General features: G+C 37.9%; 1 long non-coding RNA gene across 1 annotated transcript in view; it reads left to right on the top strand.

Moving 5' to 3' along the window:
• LOC120100778 (uncharacterized) overlaps positions 1 to 7,527 on the top strand; it is a 55,730-nt gene extending 48,203 nt beyond the window's left edge. Inside the window, exon 3 of the long non-coding RNA XR_005500802.2 lies at positions 4,237 to 7,527. This is a non-coding gene — a long non-coding RNA (uncharacterized LOC120100778). The remainder of the gene's footprint in view (positions 1 to 4,236) is intronic.
• Positions 7,528 to 10,100: the final 2,573 nt, after the last annotated feature.

Here is a 10,100-nt window from a genome sequence, read left to right on the forward strand (position 1 = left end):
TGTTTCTTTACTCTCTTCCTTCTTTTCTCTCTAACTAACATTGGATCATAAAATGTAACTTAAGTGTTATATGAGTAAGTATCCCTTCTCCACAGAAAGACAAGCCTGACAGGGCCAGATCTGTGGGAAGCAGGCATACATCTTGAGGAAATGAATCTGGATGGTAAGGAAATGTTATTTCCATTGGTAGAGACATTGGAGCCCTGTGTTCAGACAGAGGGAAGATTTAAATGCAGAGCAAAGCCTGATATAATGGGGCAAACTGATTAACCAGTTAAAATACTCAGGATAGAGGTGAGAGGAAAACACGTAGGTGTGGTCTCTCTGTATGGATTGCGTATGGTGATTCAACTCATCTTCCCAACCTAAGGCAGCAGCATACTTTAAATGACAATCACAGAAACTCATGGGGAAGTGGGCAGTCATTTGTGACTGATTAGGTGAAAGTTTGTCCTTGTATAGATTTCACTCTAGCCTATGGCTCTCACATTAGATCCTGTTGGCTTGAGGTGAGCAAGGGATGTGAGGAAGTAGGAAATCGAAGCCTGGCAGTGTATACACAGGGTGCTGTCATCCAAATGTGCAAGTCAACACAGCTGCCACTTCTGAGTTTTTGCCCTGCCATCTATCAGACAACTGGAGAGGAAATAACATTCAAATAGTCTCAGAATGAGGAACCAATTTAGGATGAAGGGCAAGAGTGAATCGCTTGGAAAATTCAACATAAGGACATGACTTTTGGATTGAATTATATTAACAATATGTATTTATAAAGGTTTTGGTGAATGTAGACCTTTTTAAACTTGCAGATTTAATCACTCTTTTTTAAAAAAAATTGATTGAAAATGTTGTTTTGTGACGAATATTGAGACTGGACAGTATTTTGTTTGAAATTATCTGCCTCTGATTATGATAAAGCCAAATAGCAAAATTACATTTATAGCTATTTCCTTTCCTTGAATAATCAAAATCTTCCATTCTAAGAATGAATGACAATCTTTCCTCCGAGGTGCAGGCATGACAAACTTTTATTCAGTGTCCTCACTTCCTAGCTTAGCCGCTGCTGCCATCTAGTGGCTAGTCCTATCCGTTTAAAAAAAGGTTAGTTCAGAAAAATAGCATAAGAATTTACAATTCTTGACAAATGGGATCTCATAAAACTGCAAAGCTTCTGTAAGGCAAAGGACACTGTGGTTAGGACAAAACGGCAACCAACAGATTGGGAAAAGATCTTTACCAACCCTACAACAGATAGAGGCCTTATATCCAAAATATACAAAGAACTCAAGAAGTTAGACCGCAGGGAAACAAATAACCCTATTAAAAAATGGGGTTCAGAGCTAAACAAAGAATTCACAGCTGAGGAATGCCGAATGGCTGAGAAACACCTAAAGAAATGTTCAACATCTTTAGTCATAAGGGAAATGCAAATCAAAACAACCCTGAGATTTCACCTCACACCAGTGCGATTGGCTAAGATCAAAAACTCAGGTGACAGCAGATGCTGGCGAGGTTGTGGAGAAAGAGGAACACTCCTCCATTGTTGGTGGGATTGCAGACTGGTAAAACCATTCTGGAAATCAGTCTGGAGGTTCCTCAGAAAATTGGACATTGAACTGCCTGAGGATCCAGCTATACCTCTCTTGGGCATATACCCAAAAGATGCCTCAACATATAAAAGAGACACGTGCTCCACTATGTTCATCGCAGCCTTATTTATAATAGCCAGAAAATGGAAAGAACCCAGATGCCCTTCAACAGAGGAATGGATACAGAAAATGTGGTACATCTACACAATGGAATACTACTCAGCTATCAAAAACAACGAGTTTATGAAATTCGTAGGCAAATGGTTGGAACTGGAAAATATCATCCTGAGTGAACTAACCCAATCACAGAAAGACATACATGGTATGCACTCATTGATAAGTGGCTATTAGCCCAAATGCTTGAATTACCCTAGATCCCTAGAACAAACGAAACTCAAGACGGATGATCAAAATGTGAATGCTTCACTCCTTCTTTAAATGAGGAAAAAGAATACCCTTGGCAGGGAAGGGAGAGGCAAAGATTAAAACAGAGACTGAAGGAACACCCATTCAGAGCCTGTCCCACATTTGGCCCATACATATACAGCCACCCAATTGGACTAGATGGATGAAGCAAAGAAGTGCAGACCGACAGGAGCCGGATGTAGATCGCTCCTGAGAGACACAGCCAGAATACAGCAAATACAGAGGCGAATGCCAGCAGCAAACCACTGAACTGAGAATAGGTCCCCTATTGAAGGAATCAGAGAAAGAACTGGAAGAGCTTGAAGGGGCTCGAGACCCCAAAAGTACAACAATGCCAAGCAACCAGAGCTTCCAGGGACTAAGCCACTACCTAAAGACTATACATGGACTGACCCTGGACTCTGACCCCATAGGTAGCAATGAATATCCTAGTAAGAGCACCAGTGGAAGGGGAAGCCCTGGGTCCTGCTAAGACTGAACCCCCAGTGAACTAGTCTATGGGGGGAGGACGGCAATGGTGGGAGGGTTGGGAGGGGAACACCCATAAGGAAGGGGAGGGGGGAGGGGGATGTTTGCCCGGAAACCGGGAAAGGGAATAACACTCGAAATGTATATAAGAAATACTCAAGTTAATAAAAAAAAAAAAAAGAATTTACAATTCTTTGATATCACTAATAATGATACCTCCAAAGCTAACTATACCCTGGTAATAATTATTCTATATCATTTAAAGTTATAACACAAAGAAATAGAAAAAACTTATCCACTCACATATATAATTTGTAATTAAAATATCCTGTATTGAGATTAAATACACACTAAATATTCTGGGAAAATCCCTTGTATATTAAACAGAAAGATAGGAAAAATGATGAATTAGTAAAACTTTTCCAGACTTTGAGATATAGGTTTTTTAAATTGAGTTATGTAGCAAAATGGAAACCGAATCCTTGCCTGGAACTCGAAATCATTTGTCCTAATTAAGAGATAGAATGGTAAGGTCTCAGATGTGAAAACTCATCTGTAGGATTACTTTCTCCTTAGGCTTTTGGCTGATGATCTTAGACTGTGTACATGAAGACTTACTTGGGGATCTAGCCTCTGTAGAGTGATAGCTTCAAGAATCTGAATGGGTCCGACATACCCTGGGTCTTTACTAGAGTGTCCACTTCCTGCACAGGACCCTCAGGTTGAGGTGTTAACGTATCTCTAGATCGTTCTGAGGAAACTAAAGTTTCGAGGGCTCCTTGGCTTTGATTAATCTCTCTCTCTCTCTCTCTCTCTCTCTCTCTCTCTCTCTCTCTCTCTCTCTCTCTGTTTGTGTGTGTGTGTGTACATGTGAAATACATGGACCCATGTGGTGTATACATGTGTAGCATACACATGTATGTGTATAGCATATGTGGAAATGCATGACTGTACCCACATACACCAGAGGAGTTGGATATATATCCTAATCTATGACATATTTTTATAACCTTGAGACAAGGTCTCTCACTGAACCTGGACTTCAGAGTTTACCAACTTTTACAGCTATCCTGAAGGCCAACAAGCCCATACAATCCTCTAGTCCCTATGAAGCCTCCTACTGCTGGGAAAACAGACATAGAGGACCACATATGGCTTCTTATGTGGGTTTTGGGAAACTGATCTCAGCCCATGTGCAAGCACAGTGAGTGTTCTTAACATCAAGTCATCTTCCCATTTCCAGGTTAGTTGTTGACATTTTGTTATTAAACAGATGCCATCACCACATTCCTTTTTTGGGCAATAGACTTGCTAAACAGCTAGTTGAGTGATAATCAGAGCCACCCAAGAAGGTAATACCCCCCCACCACACTGCATTCTTCTCTCTCACTTTAGCTTTATAAAGGACATTAAGAATTAAATGCATTTGATACTTGTACACTTATTTAGCCAATTATTAGTTCCTTAAATATCTAGCACAAGACCACTGTGCAAGAACCAGTATGCACAGGACAGTGAGGCCAAAGTCTCCATTCCCAAACAATGACGGGTTTTAAAAAGGTACTTTAGGGGCTGGGGATTTAGCTCAGTGGTAGAGCGCTTACCTAGGAAGCGCAAGGCCCTGGGTTCGGTCCCCAGCTCCGGAAAAAAAAAAAAGAGGTACTTTATTTTAGTAACAGATAGCATTCACCAATGGAAGCAGACATGATAGAAATATATGTAAGTTGTGATGGTTTGCATATGCTTGTTCCAGGGAGTGGCACTGTTAGAAGGTATGGACTTGTTGGAAGAAGTGTGTCACTGTGGGGGTGGACTTGGAGACCCTCCTCCTACCTGCCCGAGGATGCACAGACTATTCCTGGTTTCCTTCAGGCTGAAGATGTAGAACTCAGCTCCTCCTGCACCGTGCTTGCCTGGATGCTGCCGTGCTCCCTCTTGATGATAATGATCTGAACCTCTGAACCTGTAAGACAGCCCCAATTAAATGTTGTCCTTGATAAAACTTACATTGGTCATGGTGTCTGTTCACAGCAATAAGACCCTAACTAAGGCATAAGTATTCATGGATTTTAGATGCCAGATAAAACCCAGGAAGTCAAGAGGATAGGAAAAACGTAGGAGAAATGTTTTAAAGCATTGTCATATTGCTTATGCGGTGAAGAGCGTGTTTTGGTTTGGATACATTTGAGTATCCCACACAGGTCCATATTTTCAAGGTTTGATCTTAACTCTCACGGTGTTGAAAAGACATAATCTTTTCAAAGATGGAGGCTAGAGTGGGATAACTAGATTATTGGGTCACTGCTCTCAGGGAGATGAATCAGCTGTTGTCATACATTGAGTTATGTCTCACAATCGAAGGTTGTTATTAAGTGACAGTCAGGATCACTTGTCTCCATTCCCCATGAAACCAGGTCTCTTTCTCCCTAACCCCAAGCTACAATCCAGCCAGGGTGACTATCCCAAGAGGCCAACCTAATATAGTTCTTCCATATTGACTTTCAGCCTTCTAAATTATGAGTTAAGTAAGCCTTTTATTCCATAAGCTATTTTATAAAGATATGATCCTCAAATATTATAAAATAGCAATAGAAAATGAAGTAATACAATTTTATTGTATGTCAGAGGAGATAAAAGGGAGGTAAGATATTTCTGTAATAGAATTGCCAACATAATGGGCCAACAAGTAACCAATTTGCCTACATTATAAACAAGTGTTGATTACCAGTGGCATAAAAGTTAGACTGTAGAAGTCCAAGGACTATATTTGGTTGTGAATAGAAACAACAAAATTTGTAAATAATCAGGAAAAAATTTAATGGAGTAGTCATTTGGGAAAGTTAATGAAAAGACCAAATAAAACTGCTGAAAAAACATGGTGGAGAGCAAAGAAGGGAGGATGGAATTTCATATCTGATGGGAACTGTCTCTGTAGAACTGAAGGGATGCTCATATGAGCATCCTCAGAGATAGGACAGACAGAAGTTGGAACATTTAGGTTTGGGGGCAAAAACAGAGGAAAGAAGTTGAAGACAACTCTAGCTAAGAAGCCTAGAAATGTGAGAAGTATGATAAAATCAATAGCATAATGAAAGGCATAGGGGTGAATGACCTTGGAAGAAACACACTCCTGAAAAGGCATGTACCACAAACCTGTACACTATTATCAAAAACACACATTGTACTAGGTCAAAGAATCAGAACTCTGGAAGATGTCTGTAAGATTTAAACGCCATTACCATGCATGCAGAACCCATGACATAGAGGCTCCCATAAAGAAAGGTAAGAACTATTTCAATATATCCATGGTTAAGCACCTCAACGTACTAGTTGAGTATCACAGCATACTCAGTCTATTTATTAAAATTATCTGATTCTGTCTCTTTAAACATTCTTAATTTTTCTTTCTGGCTCTATTCACTGATCAACAAAACATTCTCATTTATAAGATATTATCTCTGTTATTTCACAGTGGTTCAGATCTTCATTTTCCTTCTTTTAGATAAACACTTACTAGTCTTTTGATGCATTTCCACATGCAAATTTCTTTACAGGTTGGCATCTTGATGATTGAATAAACTTGTTTATATCTTCTTCAATATGTTCATATACCTCAGACATACCTAACCCACCACTGAGAAAATCTTCAGTATATACTATGTTCCTGTCTTGTTGTAGAGTTCACCTCCTAAATGAACATACAGTGAGCATCATTATAGGGATAAAAATCTATATGTAAAATTGAGTTTAGGGTTATGAAAAGATACCCCTTGATTTAAAGTTTTTACTTGACTCAAGAGGGTCTTTCCTTAGTATTTTAAAAGTGCTTTATAGATCATTTCTAGTTCAGAGACTTTAGTTTGCGCACAATCAGAAAAAGGCCTTTGATGTTATTCCATCGTTACTGTACTAGACTGAAGCATCTATTACTCAAAGTCATGCTGTCATGGCTTTACCAGTACCAAGAAATACAATCTTTGAGATTCAGTTTCTAAAATGACACACATGGACCCAGATTGAATAGATCCTCTAAATACTATATCTAGATGTGGATCAATGATAAAAAGCTGTCTAACATCTAGAGGGCTCTGTGTTAAAATAATTAAAAAGAGAGCACTATATAAAAACACAACTTTATATTTGTTTCACAATTATATGATTTTAATAACTTATATGAGGAACCGAGGAAAGAGCTGAATGTCTTACATGAGATTATATAAGTGCAGAGAGATTTCTGCACCATGAGAATGTAGTTGATTTGGAGAGAATCTCAAGAAGTCAAAGAAGAAAGTTAGGAAGAAAAACCTTTAGAAAAGTGAACTATCAAAGTTGCTATCCTAATCAATGGAGATGTGTGTCTATCAACACATCTAGAAACTGTGCAGTGCCTTTTTTTAATGGTCTCACATAGGAGACTTGGCCGTATGTTCTCTGCCCTTTGCACAAGTCAGTTAGACTCATCAGGGGGAAAAAGAGAGCTCAATGCAAAAAAAAAAAAAAAAAAAAAAAAAAAAAAAAAAAAAAAAAAAACAGGAAATGGGAGTGGAGGGCACACATGTGAGGAAGGTGCTGTCTTGGATGCCCTAAGCTTGCAAAGATGCCCAGCACAAATATGAACGAACTAAAAAACACAGCCACTGAGATCTGCCAGGTGACTCCAGACCTTTGCTATATATATTCATAGAATTCACTATACATACAAACAATTACCAGCAATGGTTGTACCTAGGACTTCTCAACATTACCATGTTGAGAAAGCGATATCAACACAGATAAAACTGTACTTTAGTTTTGAACTTTTAACTCATTCATATAAAAGGGTGTTTGAATAAAATCTATGTCTTTTCTTGATATTTTGATTTTGTCAGCAAATATCTTTGTTGCTTTCTAGTCACCTGTGTGTTTTTCTGCACTTAGCCTAGTTAAGTATTTAAGATGCTAAAACAGACTTATAAAATTAAAAGAGCTGAATGGATTCCATGGCTACTCACTACTTGGAGCTTTGTTAAACAAATGAATAAAAAGATATCTCACTTTTTGGTTTCAGCATTCCTGTAAATCTTTAACAATCGAATATGTTGAAAAGCATGTATGAATATAAATTATATCTATCAAAGTCTACCTTAGAAGAAATTGAAATTGTACATCATTAAAATGTATCATAAAATCACTACATATTAGAATAAATATCAAGGTTTTCTAAAAATAACTATTTTGTGACAACTTTGGCATTGTTCTGTGTTTTAGCAAATGTCTTCTAGCATCCGGATTAATAGAAGAGAGCAGAGTGCTCATGTCTGTCTCTTCATTGATCTGTTCTGAGATGTAGTTTGGGTTGAAGTATATGAAGAAAATCTAACCTTACTCCACTGTATAGTAGAAACAACAGTGTATTGTGACAGACACAATAGGTAAGTTGAATATTCTTTGATACTATACCCAAAACCCACCAAAAGGGAATTCCTTAAATGTAGATGCCAATTCTAAGCCTAAAAATGTTTTTGTTTTTTTGTTTTTTTAAATATTTATTTATTTTAGGTATATGAAACACTGTAGTTGTCCTCAGATGCACCAGAAGAAGTCATTGGATCCCATTACAGATGGTTGTGAGCCACCATGTGGTTGCTGGGAATTGAACTCAGGACTTCTGGAAGACCAATCAGTGCTCTTAATCACTGAGCCATCTCTCCAGCCCCCTAAAAATGTTTTTAATCTTCATGTTTTGGTCTTCAGGAAAACATTGGTTCATTGACTTATCTATATTTCTAAAATGTTCTAGTTTAACTCCAAATTAAAATAACACTTGTGAATAACATTGCCTTTTGCACTGGATTAATTTTTCATGTACTGGAAAGCTGTCATTCTCATTTTGTTGATTTCAGATTCTTGTAATGTCTAATTTTAATTTGAAAGTTTGAATTTTATTAATGGTAATAAAGACCGTGATGGTCTTTCCTAAAAGAGATAGGCACCTATTTTTTTGTGTTTTTAATAATTTGCATATCAAATATGCAAATCTGGATACAGATAATTTTCCTGTCATTCAGTAAAACCTGACGCTCTGTGTATTCATAGGTCTAGATTTAATAAAATAATACCTGTTACACTCTCATTAAAACCATTTCCAGTTTCTTTTCCTTTTGTCAAAAGGTGTGATATTGAAGAAACAGCAAATAAAGAATGAAGTTAGAGGCCACTGTCATTCTTTTGACTCATACGATTTTAATTTTTGCATCATTAGTACAAGTGTCAAATCGGTGAAAAGAGCCCTGTAACATCTTGATATTCTTATGACAGTTATTTTGGCCTTAGGGATACCCATAGTCTTTAGGATTGACAGAGACCCACAATCCAGGCCTGGGGAACTGCCAAAGTAGAGGACAAATGTGTCATATGTCATTTCCACCCTTAAATTTTTCTCAAGAATTCATTAAGATGCATACCCAGGTGGGATCAAACCCACGATCTGAGGACATCTAAATCCCAGAGTCCATAATCACTCAGTCCCTTGTCACTTTGTCACTCATCCTTTCTAACTTTGATCCACTTAGTTGCAACCTGGATGCTTTAACTAGATATACTGCTTATTACCTTACATAACTAATGCTGGACAAGAAGATCACCAATCAATGGTAATGATTGTTTCTCTTAAAGTTTGCAAGTTCACTGTGGTCTATTGAAGAATCATGAGATGGCAGTCAGGTGCTTTGGCTTCTTGTAAATGTCTAAAAGGAGGCTTATGAATGAACACATTGGTCATAATCAAATTCAAGTTCTAACTCTCTCCTTTGGACCAGATTAATGTGCAAGCCGTCAGAAAGACTAGGAAAAACTCTGGAAAAGTTACAATAAAAAGTAAACTTTTCGCCTATGTTTCTTGAGCTTTGTAGGGTTTTAAGGAAGAAAGGCTGTGCTTTTTACCAAGGAAATAATGAACGGAAAATACACAGTGGCTGTTCTGATAAAACAACACCAAAGAATTACAGTTGACTTGAGCTAGGCTGATTTTCAAGACTGGGTAGTCCATATGCTTGGGAAAGCCATCTGGTACATGCTCTGACACTTGACTCAAACCTCATAGTTTACAAGTACTGCCATGATATTTGCTAATCACATAGACTGTACTCATGAGAATCTTTATTAGCTTAGTTGGCTAGATAATAGTTACAGAACAGCAGAGGATAACAGATTCTGTGATAATCAATTAATGTATTGTATTACTTTTTTCATGGCTATAAGAAAACATTCAGCAGAAATAACCCTTGGAAGGAAGGAATTACTTTGGTTCTTGCTAAGGGTTTCAGTGTATCTGTACAATGGTGAGACAGAACATCTTGGAGGGGGACACAGGGAGGAAGCTGTTCACTTCACGGCATGTTAGGAAGCAGGCAGAGAATATCCATGCAGGCTAGTACCTTCCTTGTTACCAAGTTATATCACACTTGTACCACCACACATCCAGTGTATGGATGGTGCTTCCCACATTTAGAGAAGGTCTCCTTTAATTAATCCTCTGTATACATTCTTAGATACAGTTCGTCTATACTTTACTGAGTCCCTGTGTCCATCTCAGTTCAATTCAGTTGATAATCAAGATAGCCATTTGTAACCTTTAAA

The sequence above is a fragment of the Rattus norvegicus genome, chromosome 2 (genome assembly GCF_036323735.1).
Source record: "Rattus norvegicus strain BN/NHsdMcwi chromosome 2, GRCr8, whole genome shotgun sequence".
NCBI classification, from domain to species: domain Eukaryota; kingdom Metazoa; phylum Chordata; class Mammalia; order Rodentia; family Muridae; genus Rattus; species Rattus norvegicus.